This window comes from Budorcas taxicolor, chromosome 23, assembly GCF_023091745.1.
Source record: "Budorcas taxicolor isolate Tak-1 chromosome 23, Takin1.1, whole genome shotgun sequence".
Lineage (NCBI taxonomy): Eukaryota > Metazoa > Chordata > Mammalia > Artiodactyla > Bovidae > Budorcas > Budorcas taxicolor.
Genome location: NC_068932.1, coordinates 1,956,489 through 1,981,596, shown reverse-complemented (window position 1 = coordinate 1,981,596; position 25,108 = coordinate 1,956,489).

The following is a 25,108-nucleotide window of genomic DNA, read 5'->3' as shown; positions in this document are numbered from 1 at the left end:
TCCAGGCAACTACTATTCCCAAAAAACTTTGAGACTGAAAATAAATGACCAAATGACCTTTGCCTAATCTTATCCAGGGAAAGAGGCTGATATATGTTTATTTTTAGAGGATATCCTGAAACATAAAATATTCCCCTACTCTGTGAAGGATAAGGCTATCTGATTATTAGAGAAATAAAGTGCTGACAAATAGCAGATATGAGAATAGAAAAGCTGGTGCTGAAGAATTGAATGCAGTTTTGCTGCCACATGGGATGGATTTGAACTTCAGCTCTTTCTCTGACTAACTGGCAATGAGGAATTATTGTTATTATTATTTGAGCCTCAACTGTCTCATTCTAAAATATACTGATGTGTAAATTTCAAAGATTTGTATGACATGAGAATACATGTTAACATATACAGCATATTGCCAGGCATATACTTTGCATGTTTTTAAACATAGGTTCCCACTTCTATGCAGAGTTGGCTTGATTCTTGACTCTTCCATGAACTCTCTTGTAAAGTCTGTTGAAGCAGAGACACTGTTATACAATGTGGCATATTAAAAATGGTCACACATTTTAAGACACCACTCTCATTGAGAATCTTCATTTATGTCTCTCCTCCTGAATGTGAACTGGCTATAGAAATGCTTTGTCCACTAGTACAGGGCAGGGTGATACTGCTCTATTTTGGGGTCCTGGACTTTGCCATTTGTGACTTGAACTTCATCTTCCTGAAAATACTCAGAGAATTGACTGAGAATTAGAGATACCACATGAAGGGGTATGATGTTACAAGAAAGCAGAGACGTGAATGACCAGGTCCCAGGTATTCCAAGCCTCAGGCAATTTTGTGTTATTCTAATTGAGGGCCCAGTTATTTTGGGGCAGCAAAGATGAGTCATTCCAAGTGAAATCTGTTCAAATTTGATTTATAAACAGAAGAAATAACCGATGTTGTCTAAAAATAGTAAAGCTTAATGTTTGTAAGCAGTGACTGATATATAGACTATGGGATGAGATTTTATTAAACTGCTCAAGGGGAAGATCTAGAAGAGGAAGTTAGAGGATCAGGGGAGACTAGCCAGCGTTAATCCATAGGTTTTGTTGGAAACAAGTTTATGTTTACAGGGGAATCTGAGAGGCATGTATTAATACTATAGCTGCCATGATGGGGTCCTGAAGGATGTTTTGGAAAGGTTTAAGGAAGACTATTGCCCCTGTGTAGTGACTGCTTCTACACCTCTGAGGATCCTCAGCCAAGTAGTTGGTGTTAGGCCTGTCAGGACCAGCCATCAGAAAGAAGTGGATGTGGAAAGAAAGAAAGCAAGAGCAAGTTGAAACCTGCTGTACATATTTGCTTGCATCAGTCCTCCACTGCTGCTGTTAGTTATTCAGTCATGTCCAACTCTTTGCGACCCCATGGACTGTAGCATGCCAAGCTCCTCAGTCCACAGGATTCTTCAGGCAAGAATACTGGAGTGGGTTGCCCCTTCATTCTCTAGGGTATTTTCCCAACCCAAATAGTGAACCCAGGTCTCTTGGATTGCAGGCAGATTCTTTACTGTCTGAGTCACCAGAGAAGCCACCAGTGGAAAGTCCTCCACTGCCTGATCATAGAAGCCCTCACATAATAATTTGTTGTTGTTCAGTCACTCAGTCCTGTCCAACTCTGTGCAACCCCATGGACTGCAGCATGCCAGGCTCACCTGTCCTTCACCAACTCACAGAGTTTGCTCAAACTCATGTCCATTGAGTCTGTGATGCCATCCAACCATCTCACCCTCTGTTGTCCCCTTCTCCTGCCTTCAATCTTTCTCAGCGTCAAGGTCTTTTCCAGTGAGTCAGCTCTTCACATCAAGTGGCCAAAGTATTGGAGCTTGAGTATCAGTACTTCCAATTAATATTCAGGGTCGATTTCTTTTAGGATTGACTGGTTTAATGTCCTTGCAGTCTAAGGGACTGTCAAGAGTCTTTTCCAGCACCACCATTCAAAGGCATCGATTCTTTGGCTCTCAGCCCTTTTTATTTTCCAGCTCTCATATCTGTAAATGACTACTGGCTAAAACATAGCTTTGACTATACAGACTTTGCAGGCAGAGTAATGTCTCTACTTTTTAATATGTTGTCTCGATTTGTCATAGCTTTTCTTCCATGGGGTCTTTTAATTTCATGGCTGAAGTCCCCATCCACAGTGATTTTTGGAGCCCGAGAAAATAAAGTCTGTCACTGTTTACATTGTTTCCCCATTTATTTGCTGTGGAGTGATGGGATCAGATGCCATGATCTTAGTTTTTTGAATTTTTATTTTTAAGCCAGATTTTTCATTCTCTTTCACTTTCATTGGGAGGCTCTTTAATTCCTCTTCTCTTTCTTCCATAAGGGTGGTGTCATCAGTGTTTTCTTTAAAACCTTTAAGTTCCTCTTTTGTCTAGCTTTTATGAGGAAAACTACTGAGAAGGGGATTCTCAAAATAGACTTATCAGCATAACAAATTTGATGAAGTAAAATCCAGCATGTATATAATATACAGCATAGTGTTAGGCATAGCAAAAAATACACAGATATGTCAAATATGTCATCATTTTTCCATATTAAAGACTATATGTGATTTATCATACCTTGTTAAAGATTGAGGACTTTCTCCTATGCCCTTTGGGATTGTTACAAATAAAAGTATATATGCAAAGAACCAAGGTCAAATAAGAAAATAAATGGTTTATAAAGGACCTCAAATTACCTAATTAATTTAAGTGAAGTTTTTTTTTTTTTTTAACTGCATTCAAGGACACAGATCATATGTGGATTTTTCAACCTTGAATTGGAGGAAAACTTGCAATAAAAGCTAACTTGACCTCTTGCTTACAGGTAGAGGGGAGATAGATACAGACACAGTGATAGGGAGAGAGAAAGCAAGATAAAGTAGGACCTTTATACCACCACTGTAGGTCTTTTCCTGATCCCTCATGGTAGAAATCAGAAGAGAATCTAATGAACCAGAATAACAGAGTAAAGAGCCAGGAAAATGTTTCATACCACAGAGGCACAATAATTCCATATATTAACAAAGCATTAATGAATACCAATATATGAATGATCTGGATCACTCTCTTTACCTTGATGAAAAAATGGAAGCCAAAAGTTTTCACTGCAAGTCTCTATTCCCCATCCAGTTGACACAGAAGTAAAACTTACCTTATAGGTCCTATTCTTTTAAGACCTGTTTTTAATAAAGGCACATGGGTTAATTGCATATTTCCCCTTTATCTCATTTTACTATATAATAACATTTATCCAAAACACAGGAGAGAAACTTATGTAAAGCAGAAGTCTTTAGAGGATTAACTTTCAAAGTGCTTAGGCAAGAGCTCATATTAAAATAATTATTTTAAATGCAAATAACAAATAATTAAATTTGTTCATGAGGGAAAGATTACACTCAAATATAAATGTGTTAAATTTTATCCTTGAAAAATAGCTATAAAGAAAATGTGATGATTAATTTATTAGGAAAAAACTTTGGGTTAAAGCAATATAATATAGGAAAATTAATACATTAATTTTTAAAGTATCAGGGAGCAAAGACTGTACAATCTCTGCTAGGAAAACTTTCTATAAATAACTAGATACAGAAAGGGTTTATATTTGGCTACATTTTATAGTAAAACTTTGCTTAGCTACAATACTTGGGAAACAAATCTTAAGGTAACTTCATAAAAGAGATTTCCTTTCTCTGAATTATTATCATTATATAATTTTCATAAGTTTATGGTGGTATAAATAGTATTCAATGAATTGTACGTATTTAAAATGTACAGTTGAACAATTTTTGACATAAGGATAGATTTGAAAATCATCACAATCAAGGTAGTAACATACTCATTGCCCTTAAAAGTTTCTTTGTGCCCTATTTTAATCCCTCGCTCCTAGCCCTTATCCTCATTCCCAGGTAGCCAGTGATGTGTCTGTTACTACAAATTAATTTATATTTTCTATAATTTTATTTTTGGTAAGTGAAATCATAAAGTATGCATTTTTTTCTGGCTTCTTTCACTCAGGATAATTATTTTTAGATTCATTCACCTTGTTGACACTATCTACTTAATCTCTTTGACTTGATGAATATTATTCCACTGTACATTTAACTAGTTGCTGATGATGGTCATTTGAATTATTTATAGTCTTTGACTATTACAAATGAAGCTATTATTAAGATAAAAGTATTTGTATGAACATGTGGTTTGATTTCTTTTCAGTAAATATTTGGGAGTGAAATGAGTGAATCATGAAATACCTATGTAATTAATTTTTTATGTAATTGCCAAACTGTTATCCAAAGTAGTAGTAACATTTTTCATTCCCAACAAGAATGAATTCCCAACAGTAGTGAATAGTGAGTCCTAGTTTCTCCTCTGGAGAAGGCAATGGCACCCCACTCCAGTACTCCTGCCTGGAAAATCCCGTGGACGGAGAAGCCTGGAAGGCTGCAGTCCATGGGGTCGCTGAGGGTCGGACATGACTGAGCGACTTCACTTTCAATTTTCACTTTCATGCATCGGAGAAGGAAATGTCACCCCACTCCAGTGTTCTTGCCTGGAGAATCCCAGGGATGGGGGAACCTGGTGGGCTGCCGTCTATGGGGTCACACACAGTTGGACACGACTGAAGCAACTTAGCAGCAGTAGCAGCAGTTTCTCCTCACCTCATAAGCATGTGATAGGGTCAAGTTTGTATTGCTTCTCTTTTCTTTCTTTTCTCTTTTACTTTCTCACTGTCTTTCATCTCTAATTTACATTTCTCTGATAACTAGCAATGCTGAATATGCTGTTATATGCCATGTGTATATCTTCTTTGATAAGGTGTCTGCTCAAAATCTTTTTCCATTTTTTTTTTCAGGTTGTTTTCTTATTTTTGAATTGTAAGTACTTTTTATATATTCTAGATATGATTTTTATCAGATGTTTATGATTTGAAAATATTTTTTCCAAAACTGTGAATTGTCTTTTCATTGTCCAATACAAATAAACCTTTCTTTTTCTTTCTTTTTTTTTTTTTTTTTAATGAATGACACTTTGGTACCACAAGTAAAAATCTTTGCTTATCACAAGGTCACTAAGACTTTCTCCTTTTATTTTTCTATACATTAGAAAGTATAAACTTTTATGCTTTATATTTGGCTCCATGTTTCATTTTTTAGGTAATTTCATATATAATGAAATAATTGAAGTTTTTTTTTGTGTGTGTGTGTGTTGAGGTTTACAATTGTTCCAGTATCATTTCTTAAAAAGATTATCATATCTCCATTAAATTGCCTTTTACTTTGTTGAATCATGTTATCTATATATATGTTACTATTTTTGTTCTATAATCTATTTACCTATATTTATGCCACTATAACAAATCTTGATTACTACAGCTTTTATTGTGTTGAAATCAGGCATCATGTTTCTTTTTTTGTCACTTACAATTTTGGCAATTCTCTTCTCTGCATTTCTATATGAATGTTAATTATTTTAAAACTTTTTTTATTTATATTTATATTACAATGTTGAGCTAGTTTCAGGTGCACAGGAAAGGGATTCAATCATGCCTCAGTTCAGTTCGGTTCAGTTCAGTCGCTCAGTCGTGTCCAACTCTTTGTGACTCCATGAATCGCAGCACGCCAGGCCTCCCTGTCCATCACCATCTCACAGAGTTCACTCAGACTCATGTCCATCGAGTCTGTGATGCCATCCAGTCATCCATCCTCTGTCATCCCCTTCTCCTCCTGCCCACAATCCCTCCCAGCATCAGAGTCTTTTCCAATGAGTCAACTCTTCGCATGAGGTGGTCAAAGTACTGGAGTTTCAGCTTTAGCATCATTCCTTCCAAAGAAATCCCAGGGTTGATCTCCTTCAGAATGGACTGGTTGGATCTCCTTGTAAATACATTCATTTGTATCATTCCTTTTCAGACTCCACATATAAGGGACATCACATGATAGTTCTCCATCTCTGTCTGACTTACTTCACTCAGTATGACATTCTCTAGATCCATTGAGGTTGCTGCATATGGCATTATTTCAATCATTTTGATGGCTGAGTAATATTCCATTGTATATATGTATCACGTCTTCTTTATCCATTTTTCTGCCAATATACATTTAGGTTGCTTTTATCTCTTAGTTACTGTAAACAGTGCTGCAATGAACATTGGGGTGTATGTATCCTTTCAGACCATGTTTTTCTCCAGAATAATGCCCAGGAGTGGGATTGCAGTGTTATATGGTAGCTCTACATTTAGTTTTTTAAGGAAAATCCATTCTGCTCTCAAATTGGCTATACCAATTTATATTACCATCAATAGTGTAGGAGGATTGATTCCCTACTTTTCATACCCTCTCCAGCATTTACTATTTGTGAATTTTTTGATGATAGTCATTTTGCCTGGTGTGAGGTAATATCTCATTGCAGTTTTGATTTGTATTTCTGTAATAAAAAATAATGATGTTGACATCTTTTCATGTGCCTCTTGGCCACCTGTATGTCTTCTTTGAAGAAATGTCTATTTACATCTTCTGCATATTTTTTGATTGGATTGTTTGTTTTGATGGTATTAAGCTGCATGGACTATTTATTAATTTTGGAGACTAATCCTTTGTTATTCATATCATTTTAAAATATTTTCTCCCAATCTGTAGGTTGTCTTTTCATTTTGTTTATTGTTTCCTTTGCTGTGCAGAAGCTTTTCTGCTTAATTAGATCTGTTTAGTTTATTTATTTTTGTTTTATTTCCATTATTCTGGGGGACAGATCAAAAAAAGATAATGCTGAGATTTGTCAGAGTGTTCTGCCTATGTTTTTCTCTAGAAGCTTTATAGTGTCTGGTCTCACATTTAGGTTTTTAACATGTTTTGAGCTTACTTTTTTGTATGGTTTTAAAGAATGATCTAATTTCTTTTTTTTTCTACATGTAGCTTTCCAGTTTTCCCAGAACTATTTATTGAAGAGACTGTCTTTTCAACATTGTATAGTCTTGTGTCCTTTGTCATAGAGTAATTAACCATAAGTGGATGCATTTATTTCTGGGTGAAATAGGGACATGTCTGAAACTGTGAATAAAAATCTTCCAACAAACAAAGATCCAAGACCAGTTAGCTCCATAGGCAAGTTCTATTTAACATTTAGAGAAGAGTTAATACCTATCATTCTGAAACTGTTCCAAAAACTTGCCAAGGAAAGAAAACCTCCAAACTCATTCTATGAGACCACCATCACCCTTTTACCAAAATCAGGCAAAGATATCACACAAAAAATAATTACAGGCTAATATCACTGATGAACGTGGATGCAAAAAATCCTCAACAAAATATTAGCAATCTGAAATCCAATAATAAGAATTTTTATTATCCACACATCAATCAATGTGATACACCACATCAACAAATTGAAGAATAAAAACCATATGATCATTTCAATAGATGCATAAAAAGTTTTTTGACAAAATTCAGCACCCATTGATAGTAAAAAATGTTCTAGAAAAAGGTCATAGAGGGAACATAACTCAACATAATAAAAGCCATGCACAATAAACCAATATCTAACATCTCAATCTGTGGTGAAGAGCTGAAAGCATTTCCACTAAGATCAGGAATAAGACAAGTTGTCTATGTGAGTTTTAAAACTGCTTTAAAATTTCTGCAAATACATGTTAGAATTTTAATTGGTGTTACACAGAATTTATTGATGGATGTGAAAATAACTTAATGTCTTAATATTGACTTCTCTAATAAATGTACAGGTGATTCTATGCAGTGTTCATAGTTTCCCTTGCATAAGTCTCATGCACCTTTTGTCAGATATATTTTATATTTTTGATGTTATTATATGCAATAGCTTTGTAAATTTAAATGTTGATTTTTTTTTTTCTGAAAACACAAAATACAAAATTTTATTTTTTGTTTTTGTTTTTTAAAGAAGTTTTAGGTTTGCAACAAAATTCATAAGGCGCTACAGAGATTTTCCAAATACTATCTCCTCTAAAACATGCATAAACTTACCCGTTATCAACATCAGTCAACTGAATGGTAATTAATTACCAAGGATGAGCCTATATTGAAATGCCGGGGTCCAGTCCCAGTGGATCCAGGGAATTCGAAGTGGGGATGGAGTCAGCGTCCTAGGAAATAACTATTTAATTAGAAATATAAAGAGAGATTAGGAAAGAATAGTGTAGTAGGAAAATTAGTGGAGAAAAGAAGCTGAGTAACTTGGTTTAGGCAGAGAACCAATAAAACTCCAAGACAAGGAGCTTGCACCACCTACGTAGGCCACAGGCGTCTTCCCAGTCTCCCGAAGGAGTGGGGACACAAAGTGTGCCCCCCCGCCCCCGCCCCCGTTCGGATCTTAGAAGCCCAGGCAAAATTAGTAGGCTTGGTGAGCCTCCATGCTCCAGATGGGAACTCAGCAAGAAAAGAAGAGAATTAGAAAAGACCACACAGGGGAAACCAGTCTTTCCAGGAACTGGTCCATTTTTTCTTTTTCAGGTCCACTTTATACTTTTAGTTATACATAGAGATAAATGTAATAAACAGAGTCATGCAGGGTCAGCTGCTCCGAACCTTATCAGCATGTCTTTATTCTTACAAGGGTCTTACATTTGTTTTACAATATCTTCAGGTCTGGAGACCGATTAACATTTTATGGCCCACCTTTCTTTCTATTGATAAAGGTTAATTGATCAGAAAACTTGTCTCCCCTTAAGATCTATTTAGTCTTAAGACAGTGATAAAGTTACATTTTTACATAGCAAGGACACAATGATTTATAACAAAGAAAGAGGAGCACAGTGATCTATAACAAAAGAGAAAATTTATTAACTCAAAAGTCTAGTATTGCTAATATCAAAACTACTATATTTCTTTTTCTATATTCCAATTACATTGATTAACAACTCCCAGGTGCCTAAGGATATGGAGACCTGGCGGCAATCATTAACTCAGCAATGAAACCCTTCATCAACATGATTTTTATCTTTAGAAAAACCCTATGAAAACTAAGACTTTCAAAATATTCCAAACTCTCTGTGCTGTTTATGGTTGAGAGATTGTAAACAATCATGTGCATAGTAGCAGGAGTGTGGATAATCCTATCACACAAGCTAGTCTGCCAGCAGAGAGGTTTGGACTGAAACACCCTTGTCAGGCCCAGGAGATTTATTAACTGGATTCCTAAGTTAACTCCTTTTCAGAGAGAGGTGGTGGGGGATAGCCCCCTGTATAATGTCAAAAGAGTAGGCAAAAAGCACAATGCAGTAAGGCAGGCAGACTCTGGTTTTGGGGCAGATGCACGAGCAGATCCAGTGAGGCTCCCTTAAGGCCCGACTCGCCTTCGCCTGTCAGGCCCCTTAACCTCATGACCTTTGCCATGGGCGGGACTCGTGCTGGCTCCTGGCACAGACACATCATAATCATCCAAAATCCATAGTTAACTTAGGGTTCACTCTTGATATAGTGCATTCTATAAGTTAGGATAAATGTATAATCATAGATAGCCCTCATTATAATATTACACAGAGTATTTTCACCAACCTGAAAATTCTCAATACCCTGCCTATTTATCTGTTCCCTTATACTCCAACCCCTGGAAACCACTGATTTTTTTTTTTTTTTTTGGTATCCATAATTTTGTCTTTTCCAGAATGTTATGCAGTGGGCATCATACAAAATGTACCTTTTTAACATTAGTAATACGCACTTAAGTTTCCTCCATATCTTTTCATGGCTTTATAGCATCTTTCTTTTTAGTGCTGAATAATATTCTATTTTCTGGGTATATCATGGTATATTTTTGCATTTAGCTGCCCAAGGACATCTTGGTGTTTTTTTGTTTGTTTGTTTGTTTTTTAATTTTAGCAATTATGAATACAGTTTCCATAAACCTGTGGGGGTTTTTGTTTGAACATAAGCTTGTAACTCATTTGAGTGAATGGCAAGGAGGGCATTTGCTATATTGTATGCTAAGAATATGTTTAGTATTGTAAGAACAGTTTTCAAAAGTTACTGTTTTCCCCACCAACATATGAAAGTTCCTGAACTTCATAACCTTGCCAGCATTTGGTGTTACTAGTGTTCTGGATTTTGGCCATTCTAGTAGGTGTAGAGTGGTATCTCATTAAATTTGCCTGGGACATGTGATTTGGGGCATGTTTCCATATGTTTATCTGCCTTCAGTATATCTTCTTTGATGAGGTGTCCATTAAAGTCTTTGGTCCATTTTAATTGTTTTTTTTTTTTTAATTTTAAGAGTTCTTTATTCATTTTTGATAAAAGATGAGTCTTCTGCAAAAATTTTCTCACAATGTGTGGCCTCTTTTCTAATTCTCTTGATATTACACTTCACAGCACATATTTTTAATCTTAGTGAAGTTAAATTTATCAATTATTTCTTTCATGGAGTGTAACCTTGGTATTTTATCTAAAAACATGCCACCATACCCAAGGTCATCTAGGTTTTCTCCTATATTATCCTCTAGAAGTTTTATGGCTTTGCATTTTACATGTAAGTCTATGATCAATTTTGAATTAATTTTTGTGAAAAGGTATAAGGTCCATGTCTAGAGTCACTGTTTTGCATGTGGACATTCAGTTGTTTCAGCATCATTTATTGAAAAGGCTGTCTTTGTTCCATTGTATTGCCTTTGCTTCTTTGTCAGAAATAATTTGACTATTTTTATAAAGTTGTATTTCTGGGCTGTTTTGCTCCATAGATCTATTTATTCGTCCATCCCTTCACCAATGCAACATTGTCTTAACTATTAGAGCTTTATAGAAAGTCTTAATGTTGGGTAGCACCAGTCCTCCATTTTTGTTCTTCTCTCTCAATATTGTGTTGGCTCTTTAGGGCCAATTGTCTCTTCATATAAACTTTAAAGTTGGTGTGCTGACATCTATAAAATGGCTTATTGGGATTTTGATTGAGAATATAAAAACCATTGAGCTATTTTACATTCTTTTTGTCATGCTAAATTTTTGAAATGGTGCATGCATCACCTGCTTACAGTGCATCTCATTTCAAGCTAGCTATATGTTAGGTGCTCAAAAGCCACTAGTGACTTAGGAGAACTTGAAGAAGACTATGGACTTCTTCCTAGAAAAATTCTCATCAGCACACATTCCCTAAAAATTTTCAGGGGACTCATGAACTCTTTGAAGCTGCCTTGGGCTTCCTGTCATAAACTAATCTCAAACTGTCTTACCTATATCACTAAACTTACAATTTTCTTAATGGTGTCCTTTGAAAGTTATATAAATTATTTAAAAAGAAAATTTTAATCATTTCTGTAGATGAGAAATGTATCATCTGCTAAAATATAACTGCAAAAAAGTTAACTATTTTTAATTATTTAAAAAAATTGAAGTATAGTTGATTTACAATGTTTCTGATGTACAGAAAATGTGATTCAGTTGTGCGTGTGTGTATAGAATATATATATATATATATACATATTAATATACTCTTTTTGGATTATTTTGCATTATATGTGATACTGTGTATATTTTCCTGTGCTTACAGTAGGTCCTTGTTGGTTATCTATCATATATATAGTAGCATGTTAATCCCAAACTCCTGATTTATCCCTCCCCACTCCCCTTTGGTAACCATGTTTGTTTTCTGTGTCCGTGAGTCTTTCTGTTTTGTTAATAAGTTCATGTGTATCATTAAAAAATATTTAACTATTAAATGATGTTAGCTATAGTTTTTTGAAGAGTCTATCAAATTGCAATGTCTCTCTCTATTCCTGGATTACTGACTATTCTTACGAATGCATGTTATATTTTATCAGATGCTTTTTCTATGTGTACTGATATGATCTTATGATTTTTCTTTTTGCTTTTTAGAGTTATTGATTTGATGGATTACAGTAATTAATTTTGAAGTGTTGAACCAACATTTCACACCTGGGATAAATTTTACTTGGTCATGGTGTATAATTTTTCTATACTTTATTGGATTTGAATTGAAAATATTTAGTTGAGGATTTCTATGTCTATGTTTATGAGAGATATTAATCTGTAGCTTTCCTGTAGCATCTTTGTCTGGTGCTGATACTGGGAAAAGTGCTGATCTAACAGGCTGAGTTAGAAAGTATTTTCTTTGTTTCTGTCCTCTGGAAGAGATTGTAGAGAATTGATATAGCTTCTCCCTTAAATGTTTGGTAGAATTCACCATTGAACCCCTCTAGCCTTGGAGAAGGAAATGGCAACCCACTCCAGTGTTCTTGCCTGGAGAATCCCAGGGACGGTGGAGCCTGGTGGGCTGCCGTCTATGGGGTCGCACAGAGTTGGACACGACTGAAGCGACTTAGCAGCAGCAGCAGCCTAATGCCTATTTTGGAAGATTATTATTTATTTATTCATGTATTAAATGTAATTGTATTCAGATCATTGATTTTTTCTTGTGTAAGTCTGGCAGATTATGTCTTTGAAAGTAGGACACATTTTGGGTAGGTTATCAAATATGGATTTTAGAATTGTAAGTAGTATTCATAGTATCCTTTTCATAATGCTTTTATTTCTATGGACCTGTAATGATGCTCCCTATTTTATTTCTAATGTTAGTAACTGATGTCCTCTTTTCCCTTGCCTAGTTAGAAGCTTATTAGTTTTGTTGATATTTTCAAAGAGCCAGCTTTTGATTGTGTTATTCTTATGTGGTTTCTGTTTACAATTTCATGATTATGTTCTAATTCTTTTCTAAATTGAGGTATAGTTGATGTACAATATTATATAAGTATCAGATGTACAAAATAGTGATTCTCAATTTTTAAATGTTATATTTCACTTATAGTTATTATAAACTCTTGTCTCTATTATTTATTTTTTTTTCTGGTTACTTGGGATTTCATTTGATCTACATTTTCTGGTTTCCTAATGTGGAAATTTGGATGACTGGTTTTAGATAATTTTTTCTTTTCTAATATATTCATTCAGTGCTATGAAACTTCCTATAAGCATTGCTTTTGCTGCCTCACACAAATGGTGATGTTTGTCTCTATTTTCAACGTGTTTAAAATTATATTTTATTTATTCTTAAGACTTATTACTTGAACCATATGTCACATGGAATTATGTTATTTAATCTCCATGTATTTGGGGATTTTCCAGTTGTCTGTTGTTGATTTCTATTTAATTCCTTTATGATCTGTGATCAAATATTGTATGATTTCTATTCTTTTAAATTTGTTTAGATGTGTTTTATGGTCCAAAATGTAGTGTATCTTGGTGAATGTTGCTAGTGAGCTTGAGAAGCATGTTCATGTTTTGTACACAATTATTTTGTATATTTTATTATGTTGTTGGATAAAGTAGTCTATGTTAATTATATCCTGTTAGTTGATGACATTGTTGAATTGGACTGTGTCCTTAATGATTTCTGCCTGCCAGGTGTGTCAATTTCTGAGAGAAGTGTGCTGAAGCCTCTATTCATGATAATGGATACATCTATTTCTTCTTGCATTTCTATCAGTTTTTCCTTTGTGTAGTTTGACATATAATGTCAGATTCACACACAATAAGAATTAGGTCTTCTTAGAGAACTGACCCTTTTATTAGTAAATTTCTTTATCCGTGAATCTTTTTTTGGCTTGAAATCTGCTCTGTCTGAAATTTATACAACTACTCCTGCTTTTTTTTTTTTTTTCAAGCAAGGCTTTATTGAGGCCCCTACTGCAGCAGAGGGGAGGGAGCAAGAACAAACAACAGGTTCCCTTGCTTGTGCACTCACCAAGGGGGGATGAGATTGTTCCTTATATTGGATGAGTGTTGGGGTGTGTCCAGGGGGTCAGCCCAGAGGAGTGGCTTAGGTGGTTTACCCATGCTCTAGGTGATGTGTACAGGGGGGCATGCTCAGAGACTTGCTTTTCCTCTGGGCTGTTCAGAAGTTAAAGTTGGATTTTTCTGGCCTCTTTGTACTTTTGTCCAGAATTTGCCCTAACTACACATGATGTTTCCCTGTAGCTCAGTCAATAAATAACACCTAAAATGCAGGAGACTTGAGTTCGATCTCTGTGTTGGGAAGATCCCCCGGAGAAGGAAATCACAATCTAGTCCAGTATTCTTGACTGGAGATCCCATGGACAGAGGCACCTGGCAGGCTACAGTCCATGGGGGTCTCAAGAGTCAGACATGGTTTAGCAATTAAGCCACCACTACCACACATGGGTGCAGTTATTATTAGTCCTATATAATTTATTCCAGTTTTGTTGCTTAAGGAGAGGTGTGTCCAAGTGCAAGCACTGCAGTGTGGATTCCTGGTCCCAGGTGTGTCTCATTCCCCTCTGAGAGACTCTACACCCTTATTCTTAAGGAGTGTAAGGGACAGAAGATTGGAAGGTATCTTCTGAAACTTATTCCTACTGGACAGAGGCTAAAGACCTTATGCTGCTTTAAAAGTATATAAATCTCTCACTGACTGCTTCCAAAGACCTGCAAGGACCTAGTTCACTCTACTGGAATGGACTGAATTCCTTGAGCCATCATGAAACCTTGTTTCAAACTGTTGGAGCCTAAAAGACACAGAATTGACCAAAAGGTTAAACAAACAAGGGCTAAAAAGAACAATAGCCATTAAAAGGCCTAGAAACAGAAGGAAACAGGTTAACTTTGGACTTCCAGGTTAACTGTTGACCAGATAATGGAAGCTATATCGCCTCTGCCAAAATTATGAGACTACTCTGACTGGGTGTATATTTCCTTAATATTAACTTTTACATGGCCTGTTGCATTGATCAAAGTGCAACAGGATGTTTTAGTTACCACACAAACTCTACCTTGTTTTGCCAGAAGGTACTCAGGGGCCAGACAATTGTCAAGAACCATATCAGCCTATTAAATGAGAGGCCCTAAGTCCCATTAAAATTTCAAGTAGGAGCCAACACAGTGCATCATTTTACTTATCTGATGATGATCCCTGTCTTTTGAATAGGTATCTCAGATCTTCCACTGTCTCACAGGTGTATTGTTCTATTGTGACTGACAGGGTTTCTGAAGATAAAAGCTTTAGTCTGGACAAATGTACCCAACTAGATATTCAACTACTAGATATTCCTTGCAGTTTGATAACAGTGGAGGTGGTTAAAATTACTTAATTGGGGCCCTTCCATTTTGGCAATAGCTGGTCTTAAGGAGACTCCTATTTCCAAGATTTAAGAACTTGGTCCCTAGGGTTTATTTCTGAAGGAAATGCTCCCTCCTCTGTATTTTTAGTGGAAGCTGGTAGTGACTTGTGGGCATTGTCCTGGACTGACTTCTGAACTTGTCCTAAATTAATGATATATCTCAGGGCCTGATTCATGTCCTCATCCAGTAGAATGTCAATAGTAAAAGAAAAGGCCTTTCAAATGGACTGTGTCCCCAGTCCTGGGGGGTAAATGGAACTTGAGGAGTGCAATAGGAAACAAGGTGGTCCAGGGTTTATCCATTTCTTGGCAGAGCTTTGCAAAGGTTTTCTTTAAAGTTCGGTTCATTTTCTCTACCTTCCCTGGTGACTGAGGGTGCTAAGAGGTGAATAGGTTATAGTCCATCCCTAAGTCTGTTGCAAACCCCTGTATGATTTTGGCTATAAGATAGGGACTGTAACCACTCTGGTGGGACTTTGGAAGTCCAAACCAAGAAATGGTTTCTTTTAAAAGGGACTTCAGTCAGTCAGTCAGTTCAGTTGCTCAGTCATGTACAACTCTTTGTGACCCCATGGACTGCAGCATGCCAGGCTTCCCTGTCCACCACCAACTCCCAGAGCATGCTCAAACTCATGTCCATCGAGTCATTGAAGCCATCCAACCATCTCATCCTCTGTCGTCCCCTTCTCCTCCCACCTTTAATCCTTCCCAGCATCAGAGTCTTTTCCAATGAGTCAGTTCTTCGCATCAGGTGGTCAAAGTATTGCTTCATCCAGCCAGCATTTTGCATGACGTAGTCTACAAAAAAGTTAAATAAACAGGGTGACAATATACAGCCTTGACATACTCCTTTCCCAATTTTAACCAGTCCATTGTCCCATATCCTGTTCTAATGTTGCTTCTTGACCTGCATACAGACTTTTCAGGAGGCAGGTAAGATGCTCTGCTATTACTATCTCTTTAAGAATTTTCCACAGTTTGTTGTGATCCACACAGTCAAAAACTTTGGCATAATCAATAAAACAGAAGTAGGTGTTTTTCTGGAATTCTCTCATTTTTCTGATGATGCAACATATTTTGGCAATTTGTCCTCTGGTTCCTCTGCCTTTTTAAAATCCAGTTTGTATATCTGGAAGTTCATGGTTCATGTACTATTGAAGCCTGGCTTGGAGAATTTTGAGAACTACTTTGCTAGCATGTGAGATGAGTGGAATTGTGCCGTGGTTTGAACATTATTTGGCATTGTCTTTCTTTGGAATTGCCTTACTATGGAATTGAAATGAAAATTTATCTTTTCCAGTCCTGTGGCCACTGCTGAGTTTTCCAGATTTGCTGGCATATTGAGTGCAGCACTTTAGCAGCATCATTTTTTTAGGATTTGAGATAGTTTAACTGGAATTCTATAGTCTCCATTAGTTTTGTTCATAGCGAGACTTCCTAAGCCCCACTTGGACTTACAGACTTCCATAGTCTTTTCAGATTGGATGGAGAAGGCTTCAACCCATCCTATGAAAATATTGACCAACACCAGAAAGAAGAAAAGTGAAGTGGCTCAGTTGTGTCTGACTCTTTGTGACCCCATGGAATGTAGCCTACCAAGCTCCTCCATCCATGGGACTTTCCAGGCAAGAAAACTGGAGTGGATTGCCATTTCACCAAAAGAAATGCATATCCTTATTGTAGGAGCATTTGGATAAAATCTAACTGCCTGTCTTTCCTTGTATATGTCCGTTGGCATTGAATAGACCTGAGAAATGAAGGGAACCAGATGGGTCTGTGGGCACATAAATCACAGGTAAGCATTATTTGTGTTACTCTCCTTTTAATCACCTTCCCTGAAATAGCCTTTTGCATCAAGCTCCATGATGCATCCCTCCCAGAGTGGGTAGCATGATGCAAGCGCCTGGAGAGTTGCCATTGTTGGGCCTCAGGGTTTAAAATCTTTTCCTTCTTTTTATACTAGCCTGTGCTTCCTTTCACATAGCCCCACTTTTCAGCATTTTCTTGTTCCTGTGGGGAACACTGGGGTGTTCAGGGGAGCCAATCACTAGAGCTATAACTTGTTCAAGTTCCTGCAATCTAGTTGCTTTTTTTTTTGCAATTTGATCAACTTTACTGTTCCCTTGGATCACAAAAGATCCATTCCTCTGATGGCAATGGCATCTACAGTGTATTGCTACCTGATTTGGAGGCTGCATTGCTTCTAAAAGTGCAAGAGTCAAATCTTTGCTTTATGGGAGAATTTCTAGCAATTAATATTCCTCTTTCTTTCCAAATGACAGCATGAGCATGTAGCACAGAGAACCCACATTTACGGTGAATAAAAATATTTATTTTATTTTCCTTCCCTAATTGCAAAGCTCTCATTAATGCGACGAGTTCAGCCTTTGGGACAGCTGTCTAGGGTGGCAGAGCCTTGGCATCTATGACTTCATCTAGAAACTAAGTATTGCCTGCTTTTTGGGTTTCCATGTCTATAAAACTGTTCCCATCAGTAAAGATTCAGCCTCAGGGCTATCAAGAGGCTCATCTAGAAGATCAGACCTGCTGGAATAAGTTTGTTCTTATTTCACTCTCAACTGCTGGAAGCAGAGTTGCTGGATTTAGGATTTGGCACACCTTTAAGATAATGTTGAGGGTATTCATTAGGAGTGTTTGATATCTTGTTAGCCTTCCTCCAGTCAACTAATGACGTCCTTTGACTTCCAGCACCGATTATACCTGATGAGGGTTAACACACATAAATGTTGTCCCAGGGTGACCTTGGAGCCTCATTAACCAAACAAGGCTGTGACTGTTACTGCCCACAGGCAATTTGGCTATCCCAGGGCCACCAAGTCTAGTTTAGTAAAGTAAGCCACTGGTCTCTGATTGGTTCCAGCTTTAGGGTCAAGACTCCTAGTGCTATCACTGACCTCTTGTGAACACATGGAGTAAAGGGCTTGTCCAAATTTGGAGGACCCATTGCTGGTTCTCTACTCAGTCTTTAGAGTCTCAAAGGCCTGCTAGTGGTCCTTATTCTGTTGAAGGGGCTCCCTTTCTCCTCCCTTTAGAGCCTCATATAAGGCTTAGCTATAAGGTCATGATTTGGAATCCTGATACAACAGAATTCAGCCATTTTAAGAAAGCCTTGTAGTTCCCTCTTTGTGGCTGGAGATGGTTATGCACTAACTACTGTTTGATCTATGGCCAGGGCTCATGCTCCTGGGGTCCAAAACAAATCGTAAATATTGAACCCATTGCTTTGATATCTGAGCCTTGAAGAGACTTTATATTCCCTTTTTGCAGAAATTTAGGACCCTAACAGTATTTAGAACGGTATGGAGAATGGATGTATAGGAATACCGAAAAATGCATCTTTGAGGTGAGGTCCCAAACAGAGAAATACTGGATATTCCCTGGCACTTGGATTAGAAGTGTGCCAGGGTTTGGCACTCATGGGTGATTGGAGATGACTGCTTCATTTACTGCTCATAAGTGTTACACAAACCAATACTCCCCAATAGTCTTCTGAACAGGGATGATTAGGGGTTGCAAGAGGATTAGCAGGGCCTAATGAATCTGTGCTTTAGGAATTTGCTGAGGAGAGTTTGGATTTTCATCAGGACCTCAGGGTATAAAGGATATGATATCTTCCAGGGGTATTTTCCCCAGGCTTTATTTTTACTGGGGGAACACATTTTGTCCTTCCTGGTACCAAGGTATCTCAAATTTCAGGATCTACTCTAATTTGGGAGGGAAGGTCTTGGGGGAATATTTTGTTGTCCAACAAGTGACCTGGGACTACTAATGGGTGCATTCTCTGTTTGGATTCTTTATATCCTTCTACTCATCCTGCCTAAGACTGTACTAGCTCTTAACTTATTTAGCAAATCTCTCCTGATGTGGGGGACAGGGCATTCTGGTATATACAAAACAAAGAGTGAGTCATAATAGACTGGATTCCATGAGTAAGAGAGATGCAAATCGCCCCACCTTTGCCTGTCCATCAACTTGTCACATTAGAGTTACAATTGGAGAGAGAGCCACCTGGCGAATTCAGAACAAAGCAGGTGGCTCCAGCGTCTGCAAGAAATTCAGTTCTCTTCCCTCCACATCAAGGATGACCTGAGGCCCTGCTGGAGTAATTAGGAGGGGCAGAGTGGGATCTGGCACCCCATTGGTCAGTGTGCAGGAGTCTCTCATCCAAGAGATTTGCAAGGAACAGGGGCCTGTTGGGTTCACTCCATGGATATCCCACAGGAGGGCATTCAGGACATTCCCCCTTACAGTGTCCTCTTTTCTGACAACAGGCACACTAGTTCACACCCAGGTGATTTCTTGTTTTGTCCAGCCTCCTCTGGCCTCCAGGGTCCCCTCGAGGTGGTGGTTGAATCAGAGTAGCCAAAAGCTGTGTTTTTTCTTTATCCCTATTAGCCTTCTCAGTTGTTATAGACCTTGAAGTCCTCCTTTACCAAGTTTGACAATGGGGTTTGGGGCCCAGCCTGAAGCTTTCATAATTTTCTCCAAGTGTCAGAGTAGCCTGGGTGATAAAATACATGACCAGCTGTATCCTCCATTCTGTGAAGTCAGTATTGGTGTACCTCCTGAACACCTCCTGCTTTCTTCAGATTAGTATTAGAATGGTTTATTTCCCCCATACATTTACTTTTCATCTATTTTACCTTTAAAGTGAGTTTCTATTCTTTATTGACTAAGAACTTCTCCATCGGACATCAGTTCTCTAGAACAAATTTCCAGATCTCCTATATGTCAGTGCTAGGAAGTTTCTACAGGTGCCCCATAGTGAGTCATCAGAAAGAACTAGAACCTGAAGGCTGACTAGAGTGTATCTACTCAACACTGGTAAGACCTATGTGGAAATAAGTGCCAGAACATTACCTGGAATTGGAAATTTTCACAATAGGAAGCCAATGCAGAGGGCTTTTCCTTGCAATTAAAATGTATATTATTTAGAACCATTAATTATTCATATTTACTTAAGATTTCCTTGGTCTCACTTAGTATTTCTTCTCTCTTTACTCAGTTTTTGCTATTTTTTTCACTGTAAATATTACTTTGTGGCTATATGTATTTTACTCCTGTTTTCATTTCTCTCTTCCTTGGAAGGAAATTCTGGCTGACTGAGGGTCCCCTTTTAAGTGATGCATTTGCACAATGAAGTAACATGAAAGTCACTCAGTGGTATTCAACTCTTTGCAACCCCATGGACTATGCAGTCCATGGAATTCTCCTGGCCATAAGACTGGAGTGGGTAGCCTTTCTCTTCTACAGGGGATCTTCCCAACTCAGGGAATGAACCTAGGTCTCCCTTAAAGCAGGCAGATTCTTTACTAGCTGAGCCACAATGGAATCCCAAGAATACTGTTGTGGGTAGCCTATCCCTTCTCCACAGATCTTCCAGACCCAGGAATTGAACCAGGGTCTCCTGCATTGCAGGCAGATTCTTTACCAACTGAACTATCAGGGAAACCCCCATTTGTACAATAAAATTGTTATATTAATGTATTACAAACTATTTTGAAAATAAAATTCAGATTATTTCCTAAGGAACATGCTTAATATAAGGCTGATACAGAATGTAATATCTTCCTATACAAATGAAAAAGTCATATGTAATTACCATTCTGTGCATGAAAGCTGGTTTCAATTCCCCTTCCATTTATTGGAAGAAGCACTTTCGTTTTTAGTTATCATTTAAAGGGGCTTTACTTAGTCTTGGTATAGCAGTTAAATTAGTATTACCTTCTTACTAGAGAGATGAGGTGATGGATATTCCAAAATCATTTTCTCTCTGTATCTATGAGTTGGCTCCAAGGTCCCCTACTCCCCATACCAAAATCCAGAGATGCTCAAGTCCTTTATATAAAACGAAGATGTGGAAAGGCTGGAATTTGAGACATGATTTGAAATAGCTGCTATGTTACATTTTTATTAATTTCTGTCATTTGGCTCAAAACCCAACAAAACCTTAAATCATTTTACTGTGATGAAACTTGCATCAGTCATTTCCCACTCACACTGTCAGCATGGCTTCAGTGTTCTTTGCTGTCTTTGCTGGGAGATACTGATAGCATACTTTAGGAAATAAACTTGCATTATAGAATTGTAGGGTACTAACTTTGACTTAGTAATGAAAATATTAGTTGCTGCTGAAGGCAGCCCACAGGTGCAACCATATAAGGATAGGGTTGTCCTGACACTGGATAATTTATGTAAATTCCAATTAAACTTGTTGGTTGTAAACTAAGATCCCCAGGACTCATGTGCTTATTAAATCTGATTAATGTGTTTATTAAATCACACAAATCCTATGCCAGATTTAATAATGTAATTTACTTTCTTGGTTTGGCTCTCATGCACAAATATTTATCCATGGTCAGTTTGTTTGTATCCACAATATCAGTTTTTCTATTACATTTTAACTCATTTTTATGTCACATCAGGGAATAGAACCAATATTTTCCTTACAACTAAACCCTTTATATAGAATTGTTGTCAACAGTACTTATAAATTCAGCAGGTGTAATTTATAACTATGACTATTTGTATAATTTGCAATGTTACATTACCAATTTTTGTTTACTTATTCATATACACGTGTTGCCATTTAAGAATATGACTATATTATCTTTATATTGGACTGGATGTAAAGTTCAGGTTTTTCCATAGCATCCTACGGGAAAACCTGAACAAAATTTTTTGCCAACTCAATAGAAAGGATATGCTGTTGTACTATGACTGAGAATGTAATTTGTAAGATCCAAAGCCCTTATAAGAGCCTTGCAAAGTCGTCCATTATTTAGCCTAGACTTCATTTCTTAAAACTTTCCTATTCACCTGTTGTGCTTCAGCACATTTGCCTCCTGTTTTCTTCAAACACAATACACCTCAAACATGAAGTAACATTAGGGTCATCTAACCTGCAGATTGCAGTGCTCAATTCCAGAGCTTCTGTGTTAGTAGCTTGAGGTAGAGAACAAAAATTTACCTAACAGGTTCGTTGATGATGGTGATGTTGCTAGTTCAAGGACCCCAATTTGAGAACGCCTGCTCAATCAAGGGAAGCTATTTCCTACCTCAACCCTCTTCTCACTTCCTATTTCATCTCCCTGGAAAGCCCTTCCCCTAGAGACGTTTTCTTGACACCATTCAGGTTTATACTCAGTTGTCATATCTTGGGCCATATTTCAGGAAATGTTTCTCCTATCTAAAGTAGCAATCTTGCCACTCTAGACACTTTAAGTTCTTACAAAGTGTTTTACTCTATCCCTGTATCTGTCTCTTTCAAACACACATTAGAAAACTATGTGTTTATATAATATATAGTATACTGCTCAGGTGAAAGATTTATGGTCTGCTAAAAGATTTACTCTTGGTTTTGGGTTCAGAGGATTCACTGGCAAAATATCTGCTCTACACTTAAGTGGAAGAGGAATAAGGAAGTTTATTATAGTAGTAGTATGTTACAGTATGAGGACAGGTAATATAGTAAGATGCAATTATGTATACATATATACATTGCTGCAAGAAATATATGTCACCAAATTGGGGAAACATATCCAAATTCAAGCGTCACTGGGAGAGTCCTTCATTGAGAGGTCCTGGACAGTATGTCCACCCCAAGTCTGAGGCATCAGACTGCCATCCAAAGGAGTCCTTCGCTTATCACCAAGCTGTAAGAGAATATCCATCAGCTTACATGCAAAGATGCACCTCTGACTATTATGTTAAATGCTTACATCTCTAGTAGTTAGGAGAAGGCAATGGCACCCCACTCCAGTACTCTTGCCTGGAAAATCCCATGGACGGAGAAGCCTGGTAAGCTGCAGTCCATGAGGGTCACTAAGTGTCGGACACAACTGAGCAAATTCACTTTCAATTTTCACTTTCATGCATTGGAAAACGAAATGGCAACCCACTCCAGTATTCTTGCCTGGAGAATCCCAGGGATGGGGGAGCCTGGTGGGCTGCCATCTATGGGGTCACACAGAATTGGACACGACTGATGAGACAGCAGCAGCAGCAGCAGCAGCTATTAGTTAAGTCTCAGAATGTTCGCTGATCCCCAGGAACGACAGATTTCCAAGGCCCAGGGAACTTTGTGACTTACTCCCATCCTTATCTGTTGGCCCCCAAGACCTGTTAATACATTTGCCATTTCTGCTGGTCAGAAGCTCCTCATGTAATTCCTTTCAGGGTCTCTGTTAAATTAAAGGCCTATTGTTGCATCTAAAGCCTGAACAGGACAACTTATATTAATTTTCCTAACATATATGGAATAAATAAATATAGAACTTTTAAATTCATTTATTTGAATGCAATCTGCCTTGTGATACCCTTGATGAAGAGGACTTTGTTGTTGTCGTTTACTGCCAAATCCTCAACAAGTAGAACAATGCCTGTCACATAATAGATTTTCAACAAATACTCATTCACTAAATGAATACATTGTAAAACCGTCATACTCCCTTTTCCAAAAGTATGAGCAAAGCTGAAAGAGTTATGATGAGTAAAATATGAGGCTATATAAAAAAATATACTCTTTATATAGAGTAAAGAGTAAGGCATACTGAGTTAGAGTAAGGCATATTGGTCTTTATGGTGCAGTGGAATGGTACAAGGGAAAGAATATTAGACACAGAAGAGTATTTCCTGAATTTCAGCTCTGATCATGTCAAGAAAACTGTGAAACTATGAGTGAATCTCACTTTCTTCACCTAATGACCACATGGTTATGATGATTAAGTGAGACAACCTCTTTAAAAATCTGTTATTCAGTAGGATCTGAAAAGACTCTATAATCTCCTTTGGCATAATCCCTTTTAGGTAACAGAGATTAACATTTCCTGATATCTCTCAGTGATTGAAAGTTAGAAAGTGAAAGTTAAGTCGCTCAGTCATGTCTGACTCTTTGCAATCCTGTGGACTGTAGCCCACCATGCTCCTCCATCCATGGGATTCTCCAGGCAAGAATACTGGAGTGGGTTGTCATTTCCTTCTGCAGGGGATCTTCCCGATCCAGGCATCAAGCGCAGGTTTCCCGCACTCGAGGCAGACACTTTAATCTCTGAGCCACCAGGGAAGCCCTCTCAGTGATTACATAACTCTATAAAGAACTGCCATAGGAATCTAAGTTACACTAGAGTCTCTCTTAATACAAGGAGAAGTATTGTTACTATATCAACACAGTGCTTAAATAACTCAGATATCCATTATAATTCATGGGAGGGCAATTCCTTTCAGGAAGATGAGGAAGATTCAAAATACAACTGTGCGGATTTAATTATTACTTAGAAATATCCATCCCTTCCCTTGTTCCTGCCTCCCAACACTCCATGTACAGAGTAGTCTCTGCCCCTTAACTTTGAGTTTAGCCACGGAATATGCTTAAGCCAATATAATGTTAGTAGGCCTGATGTATTTATAAACTTGCAAAATTCTTATATCATTGTGCTTTCCTTCTTATACTTTGCCTTTGTTAAAAGAATTACATATTCAGAGTGGCCTGACAGTCCCAGAAAAAATATTGCAAACATGTGGAACAGAGTCTCCTGTTGAGCCTACAAAGTGAACTTAAACTTAAAAGCTTTAACACAGCAAAGAAAATTATTAATTAAAGATAACTACTGAATGGGAGAAAATATTTGCAACTGATATGACTAATACAGGGTTACTGTCCAACATACATAAACAGCTCATAAAACTTAACATCATAAAAGCAGCTCAATCTAAAAATGGGCAGAAGGCCTGAATAGACATTTTCCAAAGACTAAATGTAGATAGCTAACAAGTGCATGAAAAGATGCTCAACATCACTAGTCATCAGGGAAGTGAAAACCAGAACCACGATGAGATTATCACCTCACACATATCAGAATGGCTTTCATCAAAAGACCACAACAAATTTTGGCAAGGATTTGGAGAAGAGGGGACCTTCTGACACTGTTGGTGGGAATATAAATAGG